Raw genomic sequence first — 17,188 nt, forward strand, 5'->3', positions numbered from 1 at the left:
GCATGTGTGTAGGTACACTATGAAGAGGAGATCAACTTGCGAGAGGTTTCATATCATGGACCACTTGTAACATTCTCTCATTCCTTTTTTATCTCTTGGTTTAGTCTCGTGTTCTGTGCTATCGCTTTATTTTAATACCTTTTTATTAGTTAATACATTTTGTCAGTGCGTCTAGAGCTTTCTGCTCGGATTTTGTGCTTCATCTGTACTAGACAACAACTCGTCACACTGGTGTCCTAGCTCCACGTGTTTGTCCCAAGGACAGAGGCTCAATAGAGTCATCCAGAGAGTCCTCTCGACTTTTTGATACTTTAGCATAACACTATTATCCCCTGGCTCATCCTAGCACCAGTTCGAGGAGGTATCAGAGAGATAGTTTTTTCTCAAGTATCCATCATCCTAGAGGTAGAAAATTTCCTCTGCTATAGGGTTATTTAAATCAATTTCAACATAGATTCAAGCAAAGGAAATTAACTTCCTATTCTAAGTTTGTGTAGCAAAACTAACAGGCTTGCCAAGTAGAAGGGCAATTAAGTGGAGAATGTCACTTCAGAATTCAAGCAAAAAACCTTCGAAGATGAACCCAAACAGGGACCCTCGAGGGAAGCTCCTTAGCAGAGTTGAACCCCACATATTACGGTGTGATAAAGAGACCAACTTGATTATAAAAATAGGGTCCAACTTCAAAGGACTTATTTCTATCAGCCATGTAGGAGAAAATAACTAGAAAGTAATTGTTGGCTATAATTATGATCTCCATTTCTCCTTAAATATTCTAAATCTATTGAACCCACAATTCCAAAACTAGCACTCAAAGTCAAAACCCCGTGAACTTGAAAATTAGAACATGATTACTCAAGTAAGAAACATCCTCAGAAACCGTCTTCAGTTGAATTACCAAAATGGGACAATCCTGGCTTCTCTCCAAATAGTCATTCACTTTTTTGGTCTCAGGTCCAACATTCATTAAGGATGATGTTGCACCTCTATTCTTCTTGAATAAATTCTCCATGGCCTTCACGTGCATTGACAAAGAGGGATCAATAATGGCCATAGTAGTAGAAGTCCCTGGATTTGGAGAAGCATCTCTACCCTCCATCACAACCACAACCCTTGGGGCACAAAAATAGAACAAAGAATGGGGGAAACCCCCACTAAATAGAAGAGAAGCCCAAACAAGGAAATCTAATCACGACAAACAACATGAGAAAGGGAATGCACTTACAAACCCGCAAGGAATAGACTCGCCAAAACCACAGGAAACAAAAGAAAGTCTAAAAAAAGATACCCACCGACTACTTTAACACTTAAACATCTTCCCACCCAAGCACACAATAGAAAAATAAACCCCAAAAGCACCTTGGAACACACACAAAAGAAGTAGAACAAATGTGGCTAGGGTAAAACCTACCACATGCTACAGGAAAACTTTATTGTTTACTTAAACATAGTCATAATTATTGAATTAATTAAAAAACAAATTATTTAATTAAAAAGGATAAACTGATGAATAATATTAATTAAATAACTTAAAAATTATTTAATTGATTTGTTAGGTGTTAGCTGATAATGTGGTGTTGTGTGTGTATTAGATAATATGATGACTTGAAATATCCCTAACAAATATTTTCTAGATTTGACCAAAATATCCTTGACAATATTTCTTAAATTTCATGCACATTTACATATAATTAGCGAGTACAAAACTCATACATAGCCAACAAAAAAAAGCCTTTATGTTTAGTTATTATTTCTTTAGTATTATCAAAGATCAACACAAAACAAGGGAATCTAATCACCACAAACAACACAAGAAAGGGAATGCACTTGCAAACACGCAAGGAAAAGACTCACCAAAACCATAGGAAACAAAAGAATGACTAAAAGAGACACCCACTGACTACTTTAACACTTGAACACCTTCCCACCTAGGCACATAGTAGAAAAAAAAAACCCCAAAAGCACCTTGGAACACACACAAAAGAAGTATAACAAATGTGGCTAGGGTAAACCCTACCACATGCTACAAGAAAACTTTATCATCTTCTTAAACATCATCATAATTAATGAATTAATTAAAAAAACAAATAATTTAATTAAAAAGGATGAAAAAGAATTAACTGATGAATGATATTAATTAAATAACTTAAAAATTATTTAATTGATTTGTTAGGTGTTAGTTGATAATGTAGTGTTGTGTGTGTATTAGGTGATAGGATGACTTGAAATATCCTTAACAAATATTTTCCAGATTTGACTGAAATTTCCTTGACAATATTTCTTAAATTTCATGCACATTTAGATATAATTAGTGAGTACAAAACTCATACATAGCCAGTAAACAAAAGCTTTTATGCTTAGTTATTATTTTGTTAGTATTATCAGAGATTGACACAACAAAAGAGAAGCCCATATAAGAGAATTTAATCACCACAAACAACATGAGAAAGGGCATGCACTTGCAAACCCGTAAGGAACAAACTCACTAAAACTATAGGAAACAAAAGAAAGACTAGAAAAAGACACCCACTGACTACTTTAGCACTTAAACACCTTCTCACCCATGTGCATAGTAGAAAAAAAAACCTCAAAAGCACCTTGGAACACACAAAAGAAGTAGAACAAATGTGGCTAGGGTAAACCCTACCGCATGCTACAGGAAAACTTTATCATCTTCTTAAACATCATCATAATTAATGAATTAAATAAAAAATAAATTATTTAATTAAAAAAGATAAACTGATGAATGCTATTAATTAAATAAATTAAAACTTCTTTAATTGATTTGTTAGGTGTTAGTTGATAATGTGGTATTGTATGTGTATTAGGTGATAGAATGACTTGAAATATCCTTAACAAATATTTTCTAGATTTGACTGAAATATCCTTGACAATATTTCTTAAATTTCATGCACATTTAAGTATAATTAGCGAGTATAAAACTCATACATAGCTAGTAAACAAAAGCCTTCATGCTTAATTATTATTTCTTTAGTATTATCAGAGATCAATACATAACAAGCAGTAAAACATCATAAACAATCCTGATTATTGACATATCATATAGGTATGATAAATTTTTAATGTCAACATGAATATCCTTATTATAAAATGACAAAGCATATAAGTACCAATTATTGTTGGGAAAATGGTGTTATACACCTTGCATAATAATGTTTCATTGTTGTATTATTTTATTATTGTGTGAGGTGGACATGGAATTATATTATAATATCATATTGTATTGTTGCACCTAGGAGCACCTAGAAGGACGTGCAACATGTAGAGATTCCCTTGGAATATTCTTGTAACCACTTGATGAGTTGTATTGACACATTGGTATTATTATATTGCATTTATTTAATATTGGTAATGGAATTGTGATGAAGTACCCAATATTAAATGTGGGTCAAAGGTAGGTAGGAAAAATATTTTATTTTATTGTCACATGGTTTTGGACACATGGTTTTGATGTAATACCACTGGGTAGTTTTGTGGGAGTTTGTGTTTATAAAAGCAACCACAAGGGTAGTTGTTTGGGTTAGCCAGATTAGCATTTGTGAATGAGGAAGCATGGCATGGGATGTGTGGATTCATACTTGGTCACAAGGAGTGCTTGGTTATGATTGGGTTTTTGAAGGCTTTCCATAGTTGTAATTTAATGGACACATTACTGATAATACATGGTGGATGATTCTTTTGAAGGCTGTGTTTTTCCCTCATGAGGGTTTTCCCAGGATATATCTTGTGTCACATTTTCATGGGTATGTTGTCTATTTTTTACATTTGGCTTATATGTGTTGATTTGATTAAAATCTATAATGGGTTATGTGGAAATTGTAATAAAGATGGTTGCAAGTTTGTTTACAATTATAATGGTGCCCAATATTAGACTAACAAGAACCCATGAAGCTTGAATTAGTATTTCAATGCCAACGAAAAGAGGCAACATGCCTAGTTTGCCTTTATTGATCTGACCAGGTGGGGATATTTTTTTTATATTCAATTGTATTTCTTTTCACTCTCAATACTCCCTAATGCACTCTCCTCTTGCTTTGATGTGTCGAATGACACACAACAAAGGAATTCAAATCACTTCTTGTAGGTGCACACAACAAAAGAAGATTTTTTGTTGATTATAGATGTATCCTGCAATGACCAATATATCCTAACGCACCTTGCCACTTTTTCTCTTTCCCAAGAGACCCTTCAATCCTACAAATGATGAAATGCATTGGTAATAAGGATGAATTACAAATAGGGGCGACATCCTACTATTGGTTGTCTTCTAGGGGTTTCATCCTATAAAATGTAGAATGCATCAAATGCATCAACAAAACATAAACTTTGATGCCTTCATCTCCAATAGAGACTCATATAAATAAATGTTCCTTCAAACTTCAGCCCTAGGAGAAAAACCACCACACCACATGCTAGACGAGGTCGTCCTATAGAATCATTATTAAAATTATTTAATAATTAACATTTATTCATAATTTATAATTTATTATTTATTTAATAAAATATCGATAAAATTAAACGGGGTGTTATCTAACATCGCCAACATGATAGGTTGGCCAACCATCCTAAATTGGGTTCATGACAATCTTCCCATCCTCAAGCAATTTTAGACTAGGATGTTCAAGTACCTCAACCCCTCCCGCATTGCATCTTCAAGGGAAACACCGTTCCATTTCACTAAATACTCTAGAATGACTTTATTTTTCAACTTCCTTTCTCTCACATCCAACATTATTTTAAGTTCTAGGATCACATTTCCTTCATCATGGTGGTAGCTCTTGTGAAGTAGCATTCTGTTGTCCAAGGTCTTTCTCAAGAAAAAAGTTTGAATATATTATGAATTTTGTTGTTAGCTATAAATTCCACCTCATGAGCTACCTCGCCAATTTTCCTCAACACCTTGTAAGGCCTTATCAGCTTGAATCCCTTTGATGGAAGATTGCCTCTAGGGATGTAACCTCAAAACACCATGTCATCAACCTCAAAAAACCTCTTTGTTTGGTGCTCATCAACATAGACCTTTTGTTGATTTGGCATGTTGTAAATTTTCCTTGAGAGTTCTCAAGATATCCATACTTTGTTGTTCCACATTCATGCACTTAGTGAAGAGGAAAAAAATTTAAGCCTAATGGTTAGTGCATAAATAAAATTAAAACACAAACAAAGCATTCAAATGCACAAATCAACCATTATACCTTAGTTTTTCACTTCTTCCTCCCATTGAGCTTGATGAAGTAGAGGCACCCTTGTTGCCCCACTTAATTTTCTCCTTGGATGAGGGATTTTTGATTGCTCTCCACTACACAACAAGATTGGATTGGATTTGATGATGAATATGGATTAGCTTGGATGAGTCAAGATTTTGCCATTATGAGGGTGCCATGGATGATTTTGGATCTCAAATGGACAACAAGACAATGCATGAAAGGTGAATGATTTGTGAGGAGGAGACTCCAATTTATATTGGAGGAGGTCGAAATGGAGGGCCAAGATTGATTCGAAATTAAGGGCTAGGATTGAAAGAAAGTGGGAGAGGATTGAGAGGACAAAGTGGGAGAACCAAGAGATTTGCCATAAAGGCATTTATTGTCTCCAAACTTCTCAAGTATATGGGGAAGAGCTCCCAAGTATAATGGGAAGAGAAAAAAGAATTAAAAGTTCCCTGAGGGAGGACAAAGGAATTATAAATTCCTAAATAAGAGATTGTGTGGGGAGAATAAATGGGAAAATGAATTAAAAATTCCTTGGGAAGAGGAGGCATGGGGACACTCAAGAAATTTGAAATTATTTGGAAGAGCCAAAGTTGGTGCATTTAATGTTTGGAAGGTGAGAAGGACAAGCCATTTACGACAAAGAGTTGATTCATCCCTAATCAAGGTGATTAGGGATGTGCAAATGATTAGGAAGAGTTATTAGGTGGGTTAATGAGGGTTAGAGTGGAAGTGGGAAAGTTAGGAGGATGTGACATGAGGAGAGAGAATGAGTGGGGGAATATAAAATTGGGGGATAATGATAAGCATGATTAAGGAATAATTAATTAGGATAGATGAAGATTAGAAGAATTGATTTGTAGGAATTACATAGCTGGGTTAATCAATTAAAATTAATTAACTGAGTGAGATTAGAAGAAATAATGATGAAGGTGACTTTAGAAGAATGGGGAAACAATTAATTTATTGACAAATTAATTATTAGGCTATAGTGATAAAATTAATTAATTTTGATTTAATTAATTTTGAGAAGAATGTGATAGACATAATTAAATAAAGTAATTATGTAGAAAGACTTAATTTAATTAATATTATACATCTACACTTGGAACTCAACCTTTGGTAAGAATCAAATCACAAATAAAATAACATCATAAGCATAAAGTGTCTTAAAGGGGCCCATACCAATTGATGTGTGATGCGTTGTAGAAATATTCCCCGAAATGAAACCACTTGATCAATGTTATTTTCTACCCTGTAACATAATTCCTTAGGTATCCCTCATGCATTTGTTCATGATATCCTTTTTTCCCATCAGTTTGTGGATGATAACTAGTGCTTGGTGTCAATGTGGTGCCTGACAATCGAAAGCTTTCTAGCCAAAACAAGCTTAGAAATATATTGTCCCTATCACTTACAATGTTCCTTGGCAAACCACAAAGTTTGAAAATATCTCTAAAAAATAGATTTGCCACTTGTGGGGCTTTAAATTCTAAATAAATTGCATGAAAGTAGGCATATTTAGTGAGTCTATCAATAACCACATATATGTAATTCTTAACTTGCACCTTTGGCAACCCTATAATTAAGTCCATGGATATGGTCTCCCATTTTTTACTTGGAATTGGTAGGGGTTGCAAAAGACCAACTAGAAAAAAACATTATCCGTTTTGTTTTGTTGGCATTCCATCCATTCTCTAACATGTTGCAACATATCATTCTTAAGTCTTTTCCATAGAAAATGATATCTCACTTGCTTGTATATCTTATAGAAGCCCAAGTGACTAGCAAGTTGTGTATCATGACTATTGCAAATGTGAAGTTGATTGATGTTTCAGTATGGTTGTCATTGATGTCAACGTACTGATTTTGTATTTCAGTGTTTGGTTTTGTTCCATATTCTTTGACTTAATACATATATATTCATGATTTATTAACATGTTGTTGGATATTTCTTTGAGATGCCACTCTCATGTTTTGGTGGTCTGTAAGTTGTATTTTGGAAGTCTATGAAGTGATGATGATGATTGTTGGGCAGAGATTGTAGAGCTTCGCATTGCTTTGCACTTTCGGCTATCCTGTTGCATTTTGGACTTGTGATATTTATGCATGTATCTTTGTTATTATTATTTGACACATGTTTATGTTCTCCAAAAATGTGCTTTTGGCTATGTTCTTTCATGGTTCGATTGACCCCAGATACTCTATCTTTTGGTTCGATGATTGCGACGTTTGGATAACGTGTTGTTGCATTGTGGTGTGGTCCACTTCTCATTCCTTTCCACCATGGAAATGCTTAGTGAAGACCTATTTTGAATTGTGTTTTATTATCTTCTTGGCTGACTTGGAAAATTATAATTTCAAAAATCAGTATATAAAGAATGATTGTAATGAAATACACAGAAGGATTGATAGAAGGAAGTTGATCGTAAGAGGAAGAACTATCTTTGTTGATGCGAGGTGGTTGATTAGTGTGGTTGTATGTTAATGTTGTTTGGTACTGGTGGCAGTGAGCCTAAGGTTTCTTTCGACATTGTAGTTGTGTGGAAGTTGTGCCCTTGTAGTGGATTCTTTCTTTCTTCCTCTGGGCAGTGATCTCTCCTTCTTTTTCTAGTGGTTTGAGCTAGGCAGTGAGCCCACCTATAGTGAGCATTTTGGTAGTGAGCCATCTTTGTAAAAATCACCTTAACTAGTGTCGCCCTAATAGATGTTTCCATTTTGAGAACTAACATTCTCTGCGGTTTTTCCCTCCTTGGGTTTTCCACATCAAATCCAGTGTTTCATGTGTGTGTTCTTTCATGTTTATATTTGTTTATGGTTATTTGAGTTTTAATTTGTATCATATCTGTTTATGTGGGAAAAGGATATAATTTTAATATACAATTGATTCACCCCCACTCTTAGTTGTTTGAAATATTCAACAATTGGTATCAGAGATTTGGTTCCTAGAAAGTGAGACTAACCACTTGAGGAGATCTGATGGCACATAAATTGACTATTCCTACCTTTGAAAGATCCAACTATAGTTTCTAGAGAGTAAAGATATGAGGATATTTGATTTCACTGTTACAAAAATTGAAAAGTTGTGGAGAGCAAGTATTCGCTACCGGCAAGTGGACCTACTACACAAGATGAGATTGAAGCCTATGAAGAAAATGAGTGAGAAAGGTATGTTATCTTTAGTGCTTTACCTAAAATTGAATTGGTGAAGGTTGTTGCTTTAGATATTGCTTATGAAGTATGGGAAAGATTGAAAAGTATCTATGAAGGAAATGAAAGAGTCTTGAGCTATCTAAGATGCATACTGTTAAAAGCACATATGGAAATTTGAGAATGGAAGAAGGTGAAGGTGTAGCAAGCTATTTTTCAGAAGGTTGATAGTGCTATAAATGAGATTAGATATATTGGTAGTATTTTGGATGAGAAGGATGTGATACAGAAGATCACAAGGACTTCACCAAAAAGTTATTGTGACAAGATTTCAACTATTGAGGAAACCTATGATCCATCAAAATTCACTAGAGAACAATGGTTTGGTACCTTGAATACATTTGAGATGAGGAAGTTTGGCAGAGACAAAAAAAATAAAAAAACAACCTTTAAAGCATCAAAATCTACAGATGGAGATTTAGATGATGAGGGGAGCCTGGATGAAATCGAAGCAAACTTTGTGAGAAAGCTTAAGAGAGGAACTGGCAAATATAAGGTATGTTAACCCTTAAATATTTAAAACGTGCAAAGATCGGTCATTATGCATATGGATGCCTAGAAAGAGGATCAAAACACAAGTATAAGGAAAACAAAGGAAAATTCAATAAGAAAGCCTCCTATGTTAGAGATGATGCTGGTATTTGAGATGATGAGTTAGATTATGAGGATGGTGATTATTTATTGTTAGTAGAAGAAGATGGACCTAAATCTAGTAATTTTAAGATTGTTGAGGTTGTTGCGTCAACGTTACATGTTAGGAGAGACATAAATGAATGGTTGGTCAATAGTGGTTGTTCAAATCATATGGCTGGTGACAAAAGTAAGTTTGAGAAAATTGAAAAATATGATGGTGGTTTTGTTAGATTTGGAGATGATCAGACTACTCAAATTGTTGGAATTAGTTCAATTACCTTTGATAGAAAGCATAACACTGACAATATTTACTATGTGAAAGGATTACATCATAATCTCTTGAGCGTTGGACAAATGTGCAAAAATGGTTACAATGTTTTCTTTCGAGATGGTGGATGTGAGATCCTAAAGAAATCCAAAACAGTGATTGATGCAAGGAAAAAGATAGGTGGAAACATCTATGGATTGGAAGCTGCTACAGGACATTGCTTGTTATCTCGGATCAATGAAAAATGACTATGGCACCGGAGGATGTGTCATATCAATTTTGACAATTTGGTAAAGATTAGTATGATAAAAGCTATGAGAGATTTACTCGTACTAACTAAACTGGATAACAATATTTGCAAAGAGTGTCAAGTGGGAAAGAAAACAAAAGGAACATTCAGAGGAAAAGAACAATCTTCAATCAGATTGTTGGATCCAATACTCACAATCTTATGTGGTCCAATCATAATAAGGAGTTCGCAAGGTGAGAGGTAAATTTCATGCTCTTTATTGATGATCATTCTAGAATGACTTGGGTTGCATTTCTAAGAGAGAAGTCAAAAGCATTAGAAAAATTCAAGATATTTAAAGCCAGAGTTGAGAATGAAGTTGATAGAAGGATTAAGAGTCTAAGATCTGATAGAGGAGGAAAATTTATTTCTAATGAATTTGATACTTTATGTGAGAAACATGGAATTAGAAGATTAGCTCCTAGGACACCTCAACATAATGGTGCAGTTGAAAGAATGAATAAGACTATTCAAGAGGTGGCAAGAACTATGATCAAAGAAGAAAATCTACCAGAAGTATACTGGAGAGAAGCTATACACACTGCTATGTATACCCTTAATAGAGTTCTATTCAGGAAGAAGTTTGGGAAGATATCATATGACTTATGGCATGGAAGGATCCCATTTGTGAAGTATTTCAAAGTTTTTGGAAGTAGATGCTATATTCGGAGAGATGAAATAAATATTGGAAAGTTTGATAGCAGAGTAGATGAAGGTATATTTCTTAGTTATTCTACAAAGAGCAAGGCTTACAAATGTTATTACAAAAGGTTGAATAAAATCATTGAAAGTGTAAATGTGAAGGTTGATGAGTGCAATTCAAAAGAAACATGTATTCAAGCAAGGTATGAATTTGATGATGAAGAAGAAAAGAAAAAAAATGAAGAAAAGCAAAAAAAAACTCAAGTTGCTCTAGAAATTGTATCAAGAACCTAAAGGTATGTGCAAAAAAATCATTTTGAGAATCAAATTATAGGAGACAAAAACAGAGGAGTCATTACAAGATTGCTTCGAAATAAACTGGGTGAAGATGGTCAGGTTGTAAGAAACAAAGCAAGATTGGTATGCAAAGGTTACACATAGGTTGAAGGCATTGACTTTGAAGAAACATACACTCTTGTTGCTAGAATGGAGTCTATTAGGATGTTTTTGGCTTTTACAACATATAAGGATTTCAAAGTCTATCAAATGGACGTGAAGTCAACATTTTTGAATGGAGAGTTAAAAGAAAAAGACTACATTAAACAAACATAAGGATTCAAGTTATCAAATGATTCAGATGTTGTTTGCATATTGAAGAAGGTGTTGTAAGGATTGAAGCAAGCTCCTATATCTTGGTATGGAAGGTTAGATAAGTATCTACTAAATCAAGGTTTTCAAAAAGGGCCCGTTGACAACAATCTTTACTTCAAAATTGAATCAAGTAAGATCTTAATTGTTGTTGTATATTTGGATGATATAATTTTGGAGGCAACGATGATATGTGCAAAAGGTTTGCTAGTAAAATGCAAAAGGAATTTGAAATGTTCATGATTGGTGAGCTAAAATTATTTCTCGGATTACAAGTGAATCAAAATAGTAAATGCATTTTCATTTCTCAGTCAAAGTATGTTAGAGAGTTGTTGGAGAAGTTTTGATTGGAAAATTCCAGATTGGTATGTACTCCTATGACTACCAAATGCAAGTTGACTACTGATGATAAATCTTCTAAGACTGATGCAAGCAAGTACAACTCAATGATTGGAGGATTGTTATATATGATTGCTACAAGATCAAATATCATATATGTTGTCTATCTTGCAACCAGATTTCAACAAGAACCAAAAGAGTCACTTGTTGCAGTAAAGAGGATATTCAGATACTTGAAAGGAACGAAATATTTTGGATTGTGGTATCCTAGAGGATCAAACTTTGCTCTAGAAGCTTATACTAATGTAGATTGGGCAAAAAGTGTTGATGGTAGGAAGAGTACAAGTGGTGGAGCATTTTTCCTTGGCTCTCAATTAGTTGCATGGTTAAGTAAGACGCAATATTTTGCATCTTTATCAACCACATAAGATGAGTACATTGTAGCTGCTTCATGCTGAACTCGAGTGCTTTGGATGAAATAGACATTCAAGGATATTGGGGTATTTTTTGATGAACCAATCTCAATCATGTGTGATAATACAAGTACAATCAATATTTCTAAGAGCTCGGTATTGAATTCTAGAACAAAGCATATTTCTATTCGGTATCATTTCTTGAGAGAAGAAGTATTGGACAATGAAGTAAAACTTGAATATGTTCATACCAAAGAGCAGGTTGCATATATCTTTATGAAGGCATTGTGCAAAGATACTTTTGAGTATCTTCAGCAAATGTTGGGGGTCATACCCCTTCCTAGTTTCAACTAAGTGAATTTGGTAGTGAATTAGTCTAGGATATTTTATACATATTTTAGTCTGAGCTAATGTTTGGGGCTTCCTCTTGGGGGGAGTAGTGTGATTTCTGAGTTGAATTGTTGTTCACCTTTGTCTTTGATGTCAAAGGGGGAGAGTTTTTGGAGAGTTCTTCTACATGAGCTATTGGAGAAATTATTTGTTGTTATGTTACCATCAATGGCAAAGGGGGAGATTGTTGAAAATGTGAAGTTGATTGATGTTTCAACATGGTTGTCATTGATGTCAACGTATTAATTATGTATTTCAGTGTTTGGTTTTATTTCAAATTATTTGACTTATTTTAGATATATTCATGACGTGTTGGCATGTTGTTGGATATTGCTTTGAGATCTGATACTCTCATGTTTTGGTGTTCTAGAAGTTGTGTTCTGGAATTCTATGTAGTGATGATGATAATTGTCTAGCAAAGTTTGTAGAGCTCTGCATTTTCAACTATCTTGTTGCATTTTTAAACTTACAATATTCATGTATCTATCTTTCTTATTTTGATTCAACACATGTTGATGTGCTCCAAAAATGTGCTTTTGGCTATGTTCTTTCCTAGCCCGGTTGACCCCAGATACTCTATCTTTTGGTCTAGTAATTGCGGTGTTTAATAACATGTTGTTGCACTGTGGTGTGGTCCACTTCTCATTCATTTCCACTGTGGTAATGCTTAGTGAAGACCTATTTTGAATTGTGTTTTATTATCTCCTTGGCCGACTTGGATAATTCTATTTCAGAGATCAGTGTGTAAAGAATGATTGTAATGAAATATACATAGAAGGATTGATATAAGGAAGTTGGTTATAAAAGGAAGATCTATCTTTGTTGATATGAAGTGGTTGATCAGTGTGGTTGTATGCTGATGTTGTTTGGTACTGGTGAGAGTGAGCCTAAGGTTTCTTTCAGTGCTACAACTATGTGGCAATTATGCCCTTGCGGTGGATTCTTTCTTTCTTCCTCTAGGCAGTGAGACCTCCTTTTTTTGGAGGTTTTAGCTGGGCAGTGAGCCCACCTTCAGTAAGCATTCTATCAGTGAGCCATCTTTGTAAATCACCTTAACCAATATCAACCTCAAAGGCGTTTTCATATTAAGACCTAACATTCTTCACGGTTTTGCCCTCCTTGGGTTTTCCATGTCATATCTAGTGTTTCATGTGTGTGATCTTTCGTGTTCGAATTTGTTTATGGTTATCTAAGTTTTAATTTGTATCAAATCTGTTTATGTGGGAAAAGGAATATAATTTTAATATACAACTGATTCACTTCCCCTCTCAGTTGTCCAAAATATTCAACAATGACATTCCCTCAAAATCCTCTCCTTCGTCTTGGATTCAGGTACGAGATACACTAGTTCTTTTTAAATAGTGATCTCATCAACCACCTTAAATTTGTCATCTTGCTATCTTCCTTCCAAAATATCACTAACAATTGGATTCTTAACATACTCAATAATTATTAAAGTCTTCCAATCAGCAAATATATCTAGTATAGAACAAAAAACAAGGCTTCTTAATGAGTCGATTAACCACCACATTATTATTCCCTTTTACTTACTCCATGTCAAAAGTATAGGCTTCAAGTTTTCTTACCCATTTCTATCGCCTATCTTTCAAATCTCTTTGATTAAAGAATAATTTTAGACTATTATGATATATTTTAACAACAAACTTCCCACAAACCAAGTATTGTCAAAATTTGGTTAGAGCATGTATGATAGCTAACGTCTCATTGTGATAGATAAATAAATTTTGTTCAACCTCCTTGAGCTTCTCACTCTCATATACTATGAGATGTTTGTTTTGCATCAAGATAGCCCCAATTCCTTCTCTTGAAACATCACATTCTAAAACAAAAGGAAGTGGTAAATTTTGAATTTCCAAAAACAAGAAAGGAACTCATTACCTCCTTGAGATTGTCAAAAGTTTGTTGGGCTACTAGATTCCAAGAAGATGCTCCTTTCTTTGTCAAATTGGTCAAAGGGGCTGCAAGTTGTGAAAACTCTTTACAAATTTCCTATAATAGCTACAAATCTCCACAAAAACTCTCAAATGTGTCAAATTCCTTGGTCGAGGCCAATCTCGGATTGCCTTAATTGTCTGCCCATCCACACTAACATCATGGGCACTAATCTTTTAACCCCAAACATAAATTTTTTGTCTTGATCCAAACTCGCACTTGGAGACCTTAGCATAAAAACAATGATGCTCAAGTATGCTAAGAACCTCATCTAAATGCTTCAAATGATCCTCCCATGTCTTACTATGAATCAAAATGTCATCAAAGAAAACCAACACAATTTTTTTCAATTGAAGTGAATATCTAATTCATGCATGATTGGAAGGTGGTGGGTACACTAGTTCAACAAAATGGCACAATAAAGAACTCATAATACCCATGATGAAATTTAAAATCTATTTTGTTCACATCCTCATCTCTTGCCCCGATCTGGTGGTACCCCAAACACAAATTAGTCTTGGAGAAATATACCACTACATGAAGCTCGTCAATCAATTGATCAATCTTAGAAATGGGATATAAGTTTTCAATTGTATTTTTTTGAGGCTTAATAATTTATGCACATCCTCATAGACCCATCCTTATTTTTAACCAAAACTATGGATGAAGAAAATAAGTTGGAACTAGGCCTTACATACCCCATATCCAATAAATCTTGATTTTCTTCTCAATCTCTTCCTAGTATATCTTGGGATGACGGTATGGAGTTATGATGACTAGTTTTGCTCCTTCCTGAAGCTCAATAATATATTGAAATCCTCTATATGGTTGTAGTCTAAGAGAAATATCTTTGAAGAGTTTGCTATGCTTGTCCAAAATGAACTAAATTTCCACATTGTAGGATCTTCCATCCTTTGAAGGACGTGTGTCTATAATTAAACATTTAGCCGCTCATGCTACTTGGTCTCTATGAAAAACTCAATCCATCCTCTTAGCTAAGATCATCATGGGCCCACCATTAAAAATACCATGTAGGACTACCCTCTTCCCATTAGACTGAAATGCTAACTTCACAGTTTGATAACTTTGATCATACTTGTCAATCAAACACAACCATTGCACTCCTAAAATTAACTATGTATCTCCCATGTTGATAATGTAATGGATTTTTTTTCTCTTGAAAAAGACTTTCAAGTGTTACCTTGAAGGTGCTGCCATTTTCTTGAGTAAAAATAATTTTGCCCTTTAAATGTGGTTGCTGAGAGCATTGAGTTTTTGCCCCATGTTGCTTCTTTTTTGCCTACAAAAGCTTTAAATAATACGGTCTATGATCTAATTTTAGATTCCATAAATATTTTCCTATCACAATTTCCTCAATTTCCTTGCATAAGTTGTACAAGAAAATTGCATAATCAACCATGCTTGTCCCATTGTAAGTGTTGCAAGGGAAACTACTTGGCTTTGCCTATCTAATGAAACCGTTGCAATGATTAAATAAAAAAAGTTACATAGAGTAAGCAATTCCTCCCCAAAACTAGTTGTAGTGTTTGGTGTCTTTTAAGACTCTTTCCCACTAATGCTCTCTCTCTTATGTGAGCCAAATAAGATTACAATCTTCTTTACGATCGAGCATGCTAACTTGTTTACTTGCAGTTCTAACATTGAATTCCCCCATAAGGAGGAAATCACCATGTTGAGAAAACACATCGATATCCTTTTTAAGGTTGCAAAGGGGTTTTTGTGGTCTAGATCACACCTTCTATAAGTTTTTGAGACTTATGGGGCAAAATAACATGCTGCAATCCTAATAAGACTACTATTTTTTTAGATTTTGAACCATAGAAACTACTTATTAAAGTCTTATTTTTCAAGCTGAATGAAATGACCTTCTTTTTCTTTCACTAACACCATTATACCCCCATGACCTTAACCATTTCCCACTACCTTATTCTGCACTGCCATCTTCAAATACCCTTCAAAAATGGGAGTCTCACATCCTTCATGTTCATGTGTCTCTACAAGTCAAACAATGTTTCTTCCTTCTACAATAGGTCCTAAAGGATAACCTCTACAATTCCAACAAACTAAACTTAAGGAAGCCTAAATAGAATTTTATTGCTATTTGTCTTGGCATGCAAGACTCAAAGTTGAGTCTTCATCCTTATGTGACCATATGGATCCTATTGCATTTCTTCCAACTAAACAATTTGCTACCACTTTTTTGTTGTTTTGTCTTAGAATGGGGACCAAAATAAGCAATAACGACTTTGCCCTTGAACAACCATGCCATTTTACCATCATCTTTAGGTGATCTAACCTTTGTCACTTCAACCCTTCTCTCCTCTTTCTGCCTAATAGTTAAATCTTCATCTAAGAAAAAATGAGAACCCCTCAAGAGTTGCTTCTTTTTTAACAAATTTTGCTTGTCACGAACACTTGACATGATAACTTTGATGGGCCTATTTTTATGATCACATAACTTACCAAACCTCCATGCTTAGCGAATTTGACCCTACCAAAGCAACATGTCCCTTAAGAAGTCTCTTGCAAGATTAAGAACGTGTCCATAATCTCTCACTCCTTTGATAATTGTATTTGCTACTCTATCTTGCCTTTTCTTGAGCTCTCAACCTTGTGTTTTATCGAATTGAGTATTTGCTTCCTCCTCCATGCTTGTAGAATTCTTGTTGATGTTGGTCCAAGTCTTGGTAAGTTTCGAGAAACTTATTTTATCTTCATTTTTTGTCTCTCCAAGCAAGCTTGCTTGGTGTAGTAATTTCTCCTCAACATGAGATGCTTTAACATTTAACACATCTTTATTTGTTGTTGCTAAATCTTTCAAAATTTGCCTTTCCTCCTTCATACTTTACCACCTAAACTTCCTAGCTGTAAGTGCTTCTTGCAATAATGACACTTGCTATTTTAAAGCTTTATTATTGTCTACTAGGGATTTATTTGCTACTGCCAAAACATGCATTTGAAGCTCTCTTTCTTGCTCTTTAACCTCCAAAACCTCCAACCTCCTTTTAGAATTCATCAATTCTTGCACATATATGTCAGAGGACCAGGAGAGAGGTCTATAATTAGGACTACAAATGGCAAAATATTCAAAGTTTCTATTGCATTTGGATATGTTGTTGCCTCCCACATGCTAAGGGGACTTCATAAAGTT

Source organism: Cryptomeria japonica, chromosome 6 (assembly GCF_030272615.1).
Source record: "Cryptomeria japonica chromosome 6, Sugi_1.0, whole genome shotgun sequence".
Taxonomy (NCBI): domain Eukaryota; kingdom Viridiplantae; phylum Streptophyta; class Pinopsida; order Cupressales; family Cupressaceae; genus Cryptomeria; species Cryptomeria japonica.